Genomic DNA, 15,123 nt, shown 5'->3' with positions numbered 1-15,123 from the left:
TCAAGGACGAGCCTTGAGACAGTACTGCCCCCACTCCCACCTCCGACGCATCAACTTCCACCACAAAAGGTTTAGACACGTCTGGTTGCACCAGAATGGGGGCTGAAGCAAAACTATTCTTCAGACGCTCAAAGGCACGTATAGCCACCTCAGGCCAGTTCGCCAGATCGGCACCCTTTTTTATCATGTCCGTGAGCGGTTTGGCGATAGTCGAAAAGTGTTTTATAAACTTCCTATAATAATTCGCAAACCCAAGGAACCGCTGCAGTGCTTTCAGACTCTCCGGCCTCTCCCACTGCAGCACCGCTTGCACCTTAGCGGTGTCCATTTTAAACCCGGCTGCGGACACAATATATCCCAAAAAGGGCAACTCCTGGACAAAAAATAAACATTTTTCCAGCTTAGCATAGAGCTGGTTCTCCCGGAGCAACTGTAACACCTGCCTGACATGCTCCAAATGAGTGTCCCGATCGCTAGAATAAATGAGGATATCATCCAGGTATACAATCACAAATCTCCCCAGGACATGAGCAAATACATCATTAATAAAATGTTGGAAAACGGCAGGCGCGGTGGTCAACCCAAACGGCATAACCAGACTCTCAAAATGACCCTCAGGAGCGTTAAACGCCGTCTTCCACTCATCCCCCTGATGGACCCTTATGAGGTTATACGCCCCCCTGAGGTCCAGCTTGGAAAACCATTTCTCCCCCTCTACCTGGTTGAACAAATCCGGGATTAATGGCATAGGGTAAGGATCACGGATAGTAATCTGGTTTAACTCTCGGAAATCCAGACACGGGCGTAACCCCTCATCTTTCTTCTTAATGAAGAAAAACCCTGCGGCTACAGGCGAGGATGAAGGCCGGATGTGTCCTTTGCTCAGACTCTCCGCGATGTAGTCTTTCAGAGCTTGTCTCTCAGGACCAGAAATATTAAACATCCTGGCCTTAGGTAATTTGGCCCCGGGTTTTAACCTGATCGCACAGTCATAGGCTCTATGTGGAGGCAGATCTGAGCAACCCTTCTCAGAGAAAACATCTGCGAAATCCTGCAAAGCCTCCGGCAGGCTGGGCGTCACGGCGGACACACATGTGGCCAAGCAATTGTCTTGGCAAAAACCACTCCATTGTACTATGTCCTGAGTTTTCCAATCAATTACCGGGTTGTGTCTGGACAACCATGGAAAACCCAGGACCATTTGTGCTGGGAGATTACGGAGGACCCTACATGTAACCGACTCAGAATGTAGGACCCCAATGTGGAGTTTCACCTCTGCCACAAACTCCGTAATCTCCCCTTGAGGGAGGGGAAGAGCATTAATGGTCACCTCCTGTATGGGGTGAGGAAGTTTTTCAATCTTAAACCCGGCGGTGTGTGCAAACTCCTCATCTATGAGATTGGTGGCGGAACCGCTACCCACAAACACTGATATTGGTAGCTCTCTGCCCGCGATAATAACCTTGGCAGGGAGCATACATTGAGATACCATCATGGAGGATATGCATTTGCTCAGTTGGGTCTCCTCCATACCCTCTGAGCTTAACTGTTTTCCGCCGATGTGACCCTCTTAGGTAGTGCCGGGCAAACGTTAATATAATGACCTGTTTTACCACAGTAGAAACATGCTCCGGGCTTCCGGAATCCCGGAGCGCGACGCTTAACCTGTGCCACGCCAGCAATCTGCATAGGTTCAGGGGACTCATCTACTTCAACCACACTTGCACCTCTGCTTTCCCCCAGAGGTAGCGTCTCCTGTGCCCCCTGACGAAAACGGCGATCAATACGTATCACCAAACTCATGGCAGACTCCAACGATGCCGGAGACCCATACATCAGGAGGGCTTGTTTAACCCTCCCTGACACCCCATGCATAAACTGGCTCCGCAGTGCTGGGTCATTCCACTGTGTGTCTACGGCCCAGCGGCGAAATTCCGAACAATAGTCCTCTGCCAAGCGCTCCCCCTGGCGGAGGGCGCGGATTTTAGATTCCGCTAGAACCAGTCGGTCAGGATCATCGTAAATGAGTCCGAGGGCAGAAAAAACATTATCAACAGAAAGAAATGTAGCTGAGTCAGCTGGTAAGGAAAATGCCCATGCTTGGGGGTCACCACTCAGTAATGACAACACCAGCCCTACCCGCTGGGCCTCATTACCTGAGGAGATTGGCCGCATGCGGAAGTATAACTTGCAGGCCTCCCGAAATACGACAAATTTGCTGCGATCCCCTGAAAAACGTTCTGGCAGCGGAAACTTCGGCTCTGCACCGATACCTGCAGATGCCATTTGCACCTTCGCTACTACCAGGCCCTGCTGCTGAACTGCCCCTTTCAACTCGGAGACCTGTAAGGACAGCGCCGCCAACTGGTGGGTTATGGAATCTAATGGATCCATGGACTCCTGAAAAAATGTGGGCCAATTATAATGTCACGTGGGGCTTAGTCCCACTAAGGCTGTAATACCCGGGGGCCCTGTGATGTCCCTATAACTAGGGGAAACCCTGTCTGACCCTCAACCCAGGGTTTTTGCTGATGGTGCAAATGCCTGAGCCTCCAACCTTTCCTTGTCTCCTGCTCAGCCCTGCACTTAACCCTCCACCCTCCACCCAGTGAGGAGACACACCACCAAAGCCCCCACACAAATAAAGACAGACAGGGAGAACTTAAACTGCACTGCGCCGCACACACACAGGAATACACAGTAATGTGAACAGGGCACAACTAAACACAAATATGGGAAGGAGAAAGGATAACAACGGATCATACGACACCAGATACGAATCTCTCTCTCTCTGCAACACCTCCACTCCAGACCGGAACCACTTGGTATGAAACACAAGCTATAATCGGCGACGCCCATAGGCCAGCATGACTATTTAAAGACCGTGGGCGTGACTAACCATCCAACCTGGTCTCCAGCAGGATTAACCCCCGAGAGCCTGAAGATCAGGCCGGCGCCACTGAAGCTATAGTGGCTGGAGGTGGAACTACCTCTGCCTGCCGGACGCTGTGGTGTGAACAGCGTCCGACATGACAGTCCATTTTAGGGCATGATCATATATCAAAATCAAACATCATGGACACTGTATGCCCATAATTACTGCACGACAGTAATGTGAGCTAGTTGTACACTAGGTTTTTGTGCCAAATTTCAGTATCTGCTCCCCCTAGTGTTAACAAGTGGAAATGCCAAACTTTTTAAAATTATTTTTCATATTTTACAAAATTAAAAACAAATTATAATATGTTTTAAGAAAATGTAAACATTAATTCTTTACATTTTTTCAATTGCTGAAAAAAAATTTTTGGGATGGCACCTTCCCTTTAAGTAAGGAATGTGGCTTCTTGTGTAAGGGACACTGCCTCCTTTGGTCCTTGGATTTGTCTTCTCCTTGACCGGAGCTGAACTCTTTGCGAACTGAACCTGTGGAAGAAATGTTAGTTTTGTGGACCTCTACAGTTGTTCTACGAGGTTTACTAACAGAGTTATTGGCACATGACAGCATGAAATTCACGCAGAAGCTATGGGACCCGCTTCAGTTTGCCTATAAGGAGAATCGTTCGGCAAACGACACTGTCAATCTGGCACTGAAGTACATTTTGGATCATACAGATGAACGGCACTCATATGTCCGGATTCTTTTCATGGACTTTAGCTCAGCGTTCAATACCATTGATCCGAATTTACTTCATAAGAAAATGGTAGCTCTTGGAGTCCCTCTCAACTTATGCTTGTGGATTTATAACTTCCTGACAGCCAGGATACAGAGTGTAAAAGTTGGACCATTCACTTCGGACACCTTGGTCACAAACATCGGGGCACCTCAGGGGTGTGTTTTGTCCCCGTTACTGTTTTCTCTCTATACGAATGATTGCATCTCTTCAGCAGACTCAGTAAAAATCTTGAAATTTGCCGATGATATGACACTGATTGGTCTCATCAGGGGAAATGCTGAAGACTTGTATCGGAGTGAGGTGGAAAGAATATGTGACTGGTGTAAAGCCAATAATCTTGTACTCAACACTAAAAAAACTGCTGAGATGGTTGTGGATTTTAGGAAAGATCAACATGAGATACTTCCAATCTACATCCATGACGAAGTGGTTCTTAGGGTCACAGAGACCAAATTCCTTGGTGTTATCATCTCTCATGATCTTAAATGGGGGAAAAACGTGGATGCTGTTATAAGAAAAGCACAACAGAGGATGTTCTTCCTGCGTCAGCTGAAAAGATATGGTTTGTCTAAGAATCTGCTGATCTTATTCTTCAATGCTGTCATCAGATCTGTGATTTGTTCCTCTCTGATAGTCTGGTATGGGGGAGCCACTGCGCATGACAAACTCCGCTTACAAAGGATTTTCAGAACAGCAGAGAGAATTATAGGTTCCCCCCTGCCTAAAATCCAGGATCTTTATGATAAGAGTATTCGATCCCACGCATTGAAAATTTCATCCGATCCCTCTCACCCGGGACACTCCTCATTCCAACTACTCCCTTCAGGACGTCGCTTCAGAGTCCCCAAATGCAGCACCAACCGCCATATGAACAGCTTCTATCCACTCTCTGTTCAACAATTAAATCGTCATGTGTAGACTATATACTGTATCTGTCTTGTTAGATGTTACTTGTTGTATCTGTTGTTATATATTATGTTGCCTCTTTGCCACAAAGAATTTCTTGTATATATGTAATATGTACTTGGCGATAATAAATTTGATTGATTGATTGATTGATGAAATCAAAGCTAGGATCATTTCTAATTTTTGCTTGTTCTGAGACAAAATCTACAAACACATTGAATGGAGGAAATGGTACATTGTAAGTCTGTTTATACCTAGAACCATATGTAACCCATTTGTCTTGCAGGTTATATGGGAGTTTTTGAACTATGGGGTTCACACCTCTAGCAGTATCGAGATATGGGCAGCACTGTGGCTCAGTGAATCCCACCAAGGACAACATCTGCAAGGAGTTTGTATGTTCTCCCCGTGTTTGCGTGGGTTTCCTCCCACACTCCAAAGACATACTGATAGGGAATTTAGATTGTGAGCCCCATTGGGGACAGTGATGAAAATGTGTGCAAACTGTAAAGCGCTGCGGAATATGTTAGCGCTATATAAAAAATAAAGATTATTATTATTAGATTATGTCAACCCCACAAGATCTCCTTCTGCTTTTGCTACACACAACTCCATTAACAAGTCAGTTAATTCTCTGAGCTTTGAATAATCCTTGTTCGCTATTCTAGGAAAGTCCTCTATTCTTTTAAACAAGGCACTTTCTATAACCTCTACTGAGCCATAGCATTCATCAAGTCTATTCCAAATTCTTTTGAGGCCGACATCTGGATAATTTACATTAATGTCTCTGATTCTCTTTGCGTGTTCGGCAAACTCACTTCCTGGCCATTTTACCAAGAGATCCACTTCTTCACTACATGATAGTATGTAGTCTCTTATGGTATTTTTGAAGGAGGCTCGCCAAGCCCTGTAGTTTTCAGCGCGATCGCTGAACTTTACAAGTCCCTTAGTGACCAACTTACATCGAGCAAGGAACTTGGCAAAGTCCATTGTGGCTTGATTGGCACTGATGCCAGCTGATGGAGTGTTGTCAGAGTACATGTGTGCTGTGCGATCATACCTGTTAGATTTCTCTGGTTTGGTCCAACTGCTGTAGTACCTTTCTGAAGCGAAGGTATTCTCTTTAAGCCGGGACAGGTTCCGGATCTTCTGTTCTGGAGAAAGATTATTGTAGTCAGTATCATCCCAATGTGTATTTACTTGCTTTTGGTAGGGAGACTGGTAGTTAGCTTTCTGGGGGTCCGAATTATCTGGTTGGCTTGACTTGTTGACAAAATGCTCTGTCTTCGCCTGTGGGTCTGGATCGTCATTTGATTTGGAATGCTGATGGACATACTCTGCAGTACGCTGCAATGGATCGTGAATAACTTGCTGTAGGCCTAGCACACTGCTGCGTCTGCCGTGCTCGTCGTCAGAATATACGGCAGCTTCTAAGGCTTCTGCTTCTGCTATGGCAGCTGCTGTTTCTTATTCAATAGCAAGTTTCTGTAATGTTGCTTCAAGGTGCGCTTTCTCTTCGTCCAGGCATGCTTGTTGGCGTGCTTTCTCTGCATCCAGGCATGCTCGTTGGCATACTTTTTCTGCACCCAGTGACGCTTTTTCCGCATCCAGGCATGCTTGTTGGCGTGCTTTTTCTGCATCCAGGGATGCTTGTTGTAGTTTCAATTCTATCTCTTGCTCAGCAAAGGTGCTTCTTGCTTTTGCCGCTTCAGCTTTTGCGTGGGCAATAGCAGCGGCATTGCTGACGGATGATGTCTTGGAGGAACCAACTTGTGATCTCGTCTTGAAAGAGGATGCTCGTCCTTGAGACATGATTCAACAGTTAGGCGACCACTGTGATATCCCTTTGTCGGCTCTGCGTGGATAATGGCGGGCTCCGTATGGTCCGATTATTCGGTCCGACCGTTAGGAGGTTGCTGCAATATCCGTATGCAATAACCGTATGCTTGGATAATGGCGGGCTCTGTAACGTCAGATCTTCTGAGCTTGTTCTCAGCAGTTGTTTCAGTATACTGTCCTCATACACGTTAGCAGGGTGTGCAATAAGACATGTAGCTAAACCCCCTGTCTTCTTTAAGAAAAGAGGCTGTAAAATTGTAACCTTCTTTAATTGATTGCAGATGTGACAGGAAAGGGTGAAACTATAGGATGCAATAACAGGAGCATTTCAGAATATATAACTGCACAGAGAATAAAAATACAGATAGTCTGCAATACACAGTAACATGCGGTAATACATAGGTACCATGAGGTAATACATAGGTACCATGAGGTAATTGTGGCGCCCCCAGGAGGATGGTCGCCACAGTGGCATTACCTTCCTCCTAGGGAGTGTGATGTCATCCTTGGAAGCAATAAAGGGTCTCTCTATCAGTTAAACACAACACACAGCACAGTTCCCACTCCAGGCCAGCAGAGGGAGTTCTGAACCAAAACTGGGGGAAGAGCTGCTCTCTGGGGGCCAGGAAGGGGAAATTAGTTAGTTCATGTGAGAAGGGAAACGTGTGTGGACGTGAGGAGAGGAGCTGGAAGATTGAGCAGAGTTCAGGCTCACTTCTAGCTGTAGCGCATGGTCTGGAGTCCGGTCTCCAAGGTTGTACGGATACTGATGTTCCTGCAGCAGAAACCAAAGGAATAGGAAGCTGTAAATGCTCTGTTCCCACATAAGACTCGGAGGCACAACAGCAACGTGTGAGCCAGAAGAAGAAGGCTACAGCTGTCTGCCATACGAGGGAGTTCTAAAAGAGAACAAGCAAGTGGAACTTCAGTGTAACACAGTACTGCAAGTACCTCAGATAAGCGCTAGAAAGGAGACTACACAACCCATCTGCATAGAGAGATTCCTAAGTTGCTTCCAAGCTGGCCAGCCTCTGTTCCATCTGTAATCTGGACCCTGGACTGCATTTACAAAGCACAGTAAAGGTAACAGAAACTGCACCCTGTTGTGTCATTGCATTCTTCCTGCAAACCCTCCAGCACTGCTACATCTCTGTGCCAGACACTACACCCTCTTCCTCAACACCTATTATCACTGCCCTGGGACTACAGCTCTACCTGTGGGGAGCTATTACATCTTGCTGCCTTATACCATCTGTCCCAGAGGATCTGCCTGCAGCGTCAGCTTAACCCCTTCATTGCTGATCACCACAGGTGGCGTCACGTATCATCCACTTGTAAACTTTAACCAGCCAGTCTTAACCCCTTTTCACATGGATGCCCAGGGCCACGGACCGGGTCACCGCTACTGTGACACTTCCCTCTGAGATACCCGCCCGGTACCGAGTACCCCACTGCCCTGGCGGGCGACCCATTTTGGCATCACGAACAGGATTTACAAAGCCCGGTGCCCCTGGGTCCTGTGTGCCATAGACGATCTGTGCAATTGCCACCATTACCCCACCGCTTGGCGCACGTGGGAAGCCAAAGGGGCGGGCCATCGTGGGCGGAGCCAGCCGAAGAGCGCGAAAAAGTGAAGTGCTGCGTGAGAAGAGGGCAGCACGCGGGAAGTGAGGAGCAGAGGCCTGCAGTCCCGGCGTCACCCGATCATCCAGCCTGCAGAGCGGCAGACGGTAAGCCAGCGCAACCCAGGGCATGGCCAACGTTAACTAGGGGGGAGGAGAATGTCTGAGGCAAGAGATGATGCAGCAGTGGACGCCACCGCACCCCCCACAGCGCCGCAAGATGCAGGGGCCAGAGCAGCTGCAGCTCCAAGGGCACCGCAGAATCCAGCAGCCAGCGCTGCCTCCAGAGCACCGCAAGAATCAGCGCTCACCGCAGCAGTCCCCATAATGCCACTGTCCATGCCCTATATACCAGGAGCAGCCTGGCTACCGCAGTACTCAGGGGAGTCACATACCCTGAGTGAATTTAAAGAGAGACTGTGCAGTTTGTTTGAGGTGTATCCTCTGTCTGAAAACCAAAAAGTGAACATCCTTATTGGGCAGCTAACTGGTGCAGCACAAAGAGAAGTAAAAGCCTGGCAGGACACTGATAAAGAGACTGTTAAAAAGATTCTGGCTAAGCTAAGAAGCACCTTTGACACTCGCACTGCAGCTGAAATAAAAATGAGATTCTTTGGGTGTAAGCAGAGAACGCAGGACAGTATACGGGACTATGCTCTTAACCTGCAGGAGGCACTGTGAGCTATAAAGCAGATTGACCCAGACAGTGTGAAAGATGGAGACAGACTGTTAAAGGAGCAATTTATTGAGGGACTCCTATCCAGTACCCACAGAGCACAGCTGCGCATCATAGCCCTACAAAATCCTGACCTAGACTTTACAGACTTCAAAGACAGGGCTATTCGGGTGCTGCATGAACCAAATGTCAGCCGTGCAGCGCCCCCTAGGCGCCCAGCGATCACATACCACCTAGAAGCAGCATCTTTCTCTCCCAGCCCTGAGGGGGATGACACACAGACTCTGGATAATGATCCATCTACAGAACTGCGCCTTCAGGTCCAAGAGCTGGCCAAAAGTATGGCTGCACTTGCTAAAACTGTGCAGTCCATGCAGGTGTCCTCAAAGGAGAAGATCCAGCTGGCCTCCAGTCCAGAGGATGTCCCGTGGCTACGGAAGAAGAGGATCCTGCTACGCCGAGGGAGAGATAACAATCGCCATGACCAGGATGGACATCCCATCTGTCGTCGCTGCTGCAAAGCAGGCCACATCCCAAGATTCTTCCACCCTGGGGCAGAGGGCCAACCCCCAGGAGTAGGACCACAAGGCCCAAAGAACTGGCGAGCCAAGTATGTTGGAGGGCGACTGGTCCTCCCAGTGGTGATTGACGGCATCCCCATGAATGCTTTGCTGGACACTGGCTCTCAGGTGACAACTATGCCATATATCCTTTACAAGTGGTATTGGGCTGATTCTGAACTTACTCGCTGTTATGCGAGGCTTAGGTCGAAGGAGGCTGACAAAACCCAGGCCCCTGCGGAGTCCCTCAAACTAGGGAAAACCCTGTCTGACCCTCAACTCAGGGTTTTTGCTAAAGGTGCAAATGCCTGAGCCTCCAGCCTCTCCTTATCTCCTGCTCAGCCCTAAGCTGAACCCTCCACCCTCCACCCAGTGAGTTGTCAAACCACCAAAACCCACACAGTAATGACAGACAGGGAGAACTTAAACCGCACCGCGCCGCATACACACAGGACAATACTATAATGTGAACAGGGCAAAACAAAGCACAAATATAGGAAGGCGAAAAGGTAACAACGGATCATACGACACCAGATATGAATTTCTCTCTCCAACACCTCCACTCCAGACCGGAACCACTTGGCACAAAACACAAGCTATAATCGGCGACGCCCACAGGCCAGCACGACTATTTAAAGACCGTGGGCATGACCAAACATCCCACCTGATTTCCAGCTAGATTAACCCCAGATAACCTGAGTAAAATCAAACCGGCGCCACTGAGGCTATAGTGGATGGAGATGGAACTACCGCTGCCTGCCGGACGCTGTGGTGTGAACAGCATCCGACATGACAGTACCCCGTCTTCTACAAGGGACCCCAGGGCCCTCAAGACTCATAGGACCCGGCTTGTCCAGATGACGGCGGTGAAAGGAACTGACCAGCCGATCCGCATGTATGTCCGAGGCTGGTACCCAAGACCTCTCCTCCGGACCATACCCCCGCCAGTGCACCAAATACTGAAGAGTACGGCGCAGTACTCGAGAGTCCACCACCTTGGAGACTTCAAACTCTAAATCGCCATCCACCATGACTGGAGGTGGCATCGGCGTCGTGTCCACAGAGCCTACCACCTTTTTCAATAAAGACCTGTGAAACACGTTGTGTATCTTGTATACCGCAGGAAGCTCTAACCGATAAGCAACCGGGTTTATGATGGCAGCAATCTTAAAAGGGCCAATAAACCTTGGACCCAATTTCAATGATGGAATTTTGAGTTTTATGTTTTTAGTAGCTAACCACACCCAATCACACACACACACAGGTCCGGACCTGGCACGCGTCTAGAGTCAGCCACACGTTTGTATCTTGCACTCATGCTCAGCAATCGCTGTTTCACACTCTTCCAGACCGATGATAGTTGAACTCCTAACCGGTCCTCCTCTGGGACGCCCCCAGAGCCCCCCTGACGCAAGGTACAAAATTGAGGATGGTGCCCATAAACACAAAAGAACGGAGACTCTCCCGATGATTCTTGGCGGTGATTATTTAATGCGAACTCGGCCAAGGGAAGGAACGTCGACCACTCCTCTTGGTTGTCAGACACAAAACATCGCAAATACTGCTCCAGATTTTGGTTCATGCGCACAGTTTGACCATTTGACTGCGGATGAAACGCCGACGAATGAAACAACTTGATCCCCAATCGTGAACAAAAAGCTTTCCAAAACTTCGCCACAAACTGGGTACCCCTATCAGACACTATGTCCGATGGAACTCCGTGCAGTCTGACCACCTCCTGCACAAAGACCTGAGCTAACGTCTTCGCGTTCGGCAAGGACGGCAACGACACAAAGTGCGCCATCTTCGAAAATCGATCAACCACCACCAGGATGACCGTGTTCCCCGCCGAGGCAGGCAAGTCTGTGATAAAGTCCATGGAGATTTCTGTCCATGGCCTACTAGGTATCCCCAGAGGCTGTAGAGTGCCAGCAGGACGGGTTCTGGGCGACTTGGCCCTAGCGCACGTGATGCAAGCTGTCACGTAGGAAACCACATCCTGCCGGATTTTTGGCCACCAGAAGCGGCGCGATACCAGTTCCAAGGTGCCCCTAACCCCTGGATGACCGGCCAGGACCGAGTCGTGGTGTTCCCCCAACACTTTAAAACGAAGATGAAGGGGTACGAACGACTTATTAGTGGGAAGTCCTGGTGGTACCTCCTCCTGGGCCTCGGCAATCTCCGCCTCTACCTCAGTCGTGAGAGCCGAAACCACTACACCTTCCTGGAGGATGGGTACCGGCTCTTCCCGAGGTTCTTCCCCCGGAAAACACCTGGACAAGGCATCCGCCTTGGTGTTTTTCGCCCCAGGATGGTAAGTCACCAGAAAGTTAAAACGTGTAAAAAACAATGCCCAGCGAGCCTGCCTGGGAGACAGACGCTTGGCCGACTCCAGATAGAGCAGGTTTTTATGGTCGGTGATGACTGTGACCTGGTGGGCCGCCCCCTCCAAGAAGTGTCGCCATTCCTCAAAAGCCAATTTGATGGCCAACAACTCCCTGTTGCCGATGTCGTAATTCCGTTCGGCCGGCGACAGCTTCTTGGAGAAGTAGGCACATGGACGCAAATTGCTCAAGGACGAGCCCTGTGACAGTACTGCCCCCACTCCCACCTCAGACGCATCGACCTCCACCGTAAAAGGTTTAGATACGTCCGGTTGCACCAGAATGGGGGCTGAAGCAAAACGGTTCTTCAGAAGCTCAAATGCACGCACCGCATCCTCAGACCAGATAGCGAGATTGGTACCTTTTTTCGTCATGTCCGTGAGCGGTTTGGCTATAGTAGAGAAATTCTTAATAAACTTCCTATAATAGTTGGCAAACCCAAGGAACCGCTGGAGCGCTTTTAGATTACCAGGCCGTTCCCATCGCAGCACCGCTTGCACCTTCGCGGCATCCATTTTAAACCCTGCGGCGGACACAATATATCCCAAAAAAGGCAACTCTTGAACAAAAAACACGCATTTTTCAAGCTTACCATAGAGCTTATTCTCACGGAGCAGCTGTAACACCTGCCTGACATGCTCTAAATGAGTGTCCTGGTCGCTCGAATAAATAAGGATATCATCCAGGTACACAATCACAAATTTCCCCAGCACATGAGCAAATACATCATTTATGAAATGTTGGAACACAGCAGGCGCGGTTGTCAATCCAAATGGCATAACTAGGCTTTCAAAATGACCCTCAGGGGTATTAAATGCCGTCTTCCACTCATCCCCCTGACGGACCCTTATGAGGTTATATGCCCCCCTGAGGTCAAGTTTGGAAAACCACTTCGCACCAGCCACCTGGTTGAACAAATCAGGGATCAGAGGCATCGGGTAGGGATCACGGACCGTAATCTGGTTTAACTCCCGGAAATCCAGACACGGGCGTAACCCCCCATCTTTTTTCTTAATGAAGAAAAACCCCGCTGCTACAGGTGAGGATGAAGGCCGGATGTGCCCTTTACTTAAACTCTCCGCAATGTAGTCCTTAAGAGCTTGTCTCTCCGGACCAGAAATACTAAACATCCTCGCCTTTGGCAATTTAGCCCCGGGTTTTAACCTAATTTGACAGTCATAGGCTCGATGTGGAGGTAGTTCTGAGCAACCCCTCTCAGAGAATACGTCCGCAAAATCCAGCAATGCCTCCGGAAGGCTGGGCTTCACGGCGGACACACATGTGGCCAAGCAATTCTCCTGGCAGAAACTGCTCCGCTGGACTATGTCCTGGGTTCTCCAGTCAATCACCGGGTTGTGCTTAGACAACCATGGGAAACCCAGGACTATTTGTGCTGGGAGATTATTGAGTACCTTACATGTAACCCACTCAGAATGTAGGACCCCAATGTGGAGTTTAACCTCAGCTACAAACTCAGTAATCTCCCCCTGTGGGAGGGGAGCGACATTAATGGTAACCACGCGAATAGGATGAGGGAGTTTTTCGATCTTGAAACCTGCCATGCGTGCAAACTCCTCATCCATGAGATTGGTGGCTGAACCGCTATCCACAAAAACTGATACATTGAGATACCATCATGGAGGATATGTATACGCTCAGTTGGGCCTCCTCCATACCCTCTGAGCTTACCAGTTTTCCGCCGGTGCGACTTTCTTTGGTAGCACAGGACAAGCATTTACATAATGATCTCTTTTACCACAGTAAAAACATGCTCCATGCTTCCTGAACCCAGGAACGCGACGCTGCACATGTGATACCCCAGCGATTTGCATAGGTTCCGTGGGCTCATCTGCAGCAACCACACTGGCACCCCTGCTTTCCCCCAGAGGCAGCGTCTCCTGCGCCCCTTGACGCAAACGGCGATCAATACGAATAACCAAACTCATGGCAGATTCTAACGATGCAGGAGTCTCATACATCAGGAGGGCCTGTTTAACTCTTTCTGAGACCCCATGAATAAACTGACTCCGCAGCGCTGGGTCGTTCCACTGTGTGTCTACTGCCCAACGGCGAAATTCTGAACAATAGTCTTCCGCCATACGTTCCCCCTGACGGAGGGCGCGGATTTTAGATTCTGCTAAAGCCAATCTGTCGGGGTCATCATAAATGAGCCCGAGTGCTGAAAAAACATTCTCAACCGAATGAAACGTAGCAGAGTCGGCTGGTAAGGAAAACGCCCATGCTTGGGGGTCCCCACTCAGTAATGATAACACCAGACCCACCCGCTGAGCCTCATTACCTGAGGAGACCGTGCGCATGCGAAAGTATAACTTGCAGGCCTCCCGAAAGATGACAAATTTGCTGCGTTCCCCAGAAAATCGTTCAGGCAGCGGAATCTTAGGCTCTGCACCTGCACCAGCAGAAGCCGCTTGTACATTAGCTACAACCAGGCCCTGCTGCTGAACTGCCCCCTTCAACTCGGTGACCTGTACGGACAGCGCCGCCAACTGGCGGTTTATGGAAGTCATGGAATCCATGGAAAAATGTTGGGCCGATTATAATGTTATGCGAGGCTTAGGTCGAAGGAGGCTGACAAAACCCAGGCCCCTGCGGAGTCCCTCAAACTAGGGAAAACCCTGTCTGACCCTCAACTCAGGGTTTTTGCTAAAGGTGCAAATGCCTGAGCCTCCAGCCTCTCCTTATCTCCTGCTCAGCCCTAAGCTGAACCCTCCACCCTCCACCCAGTGAGTTGTCAAACCACCAAAACCCACACAGTAATGACAGACAGGGAGAACTTAAACCGCACCGCGCCGCATACACACAGGACAATACTATAATGTGAACAGGGCAAAACAAAGCACAAATATAGGAAGGCGAAAAGGTAACAACGGATCATACGACACCAGATATGAATTTCTCTCTCCAACACCTCCACTCCAGACCGGAACCACTTGGCACAAAACACAAGCTATAATCAGCGACGCCCACAGGCCAGCACGACTATTTAAAGACCGTGGGCGTGACCAAACACCCCACCTGATTTCCAGCTAGATTAACCCCAGATAACCTGAGTAAAATCAAACCGGCGCCACTGAGGCTATAGTGGACGGAGATGGAACTACCGCTGCCTGACGGACGCTGTGGTGTGAACAGCGTCCGACATGACACTCGCGGCCCAAGTGTTGAACTCACAGTAGTTGCCAGCAATGGTCAGTCTTTGCCGCAAGTAGGATGTAAAGAGATTACTATTAAAGTGGGGCGAGTAGAGTTAAAATCTCAAGGTCTGATAGTTGTAGACATTGATCGACGAGAATGTAACCCAATGATGACCTTAGGTACTAATGTGATTGAAAATTGTCTTGCCGAGGTTATTGTTTTGTTGCAACAGGTAGCCGAGACTGCTAGTTCCAGTGAACAACAAGTCCTGCCGAAGGAGATCAAGGCCCTGATACAAAGACAGCA

This window comes from Dendrobates tinctorius, unplaced genomic scaffold (genome assembly GCF_039654945.1).
Source record: "Dendrobates tinctorius isolate UK_male_01 unplaced genomic scaffold, ASM3965494v1 ptg000008l, whole genome shotgun sequence".
In the NCBI taxonomy this organism is placed as follows: Eukaryota; Metazoa; Chordata; class Amphibia; order Anura; family Dendrobatidae; genus Dendrobates; species Dendrobates tinctorius.
The sequence above is the reverse complement of the archived record's forward strand: the minus strand, read 5'-3'. Positions refer to the sequence as shown.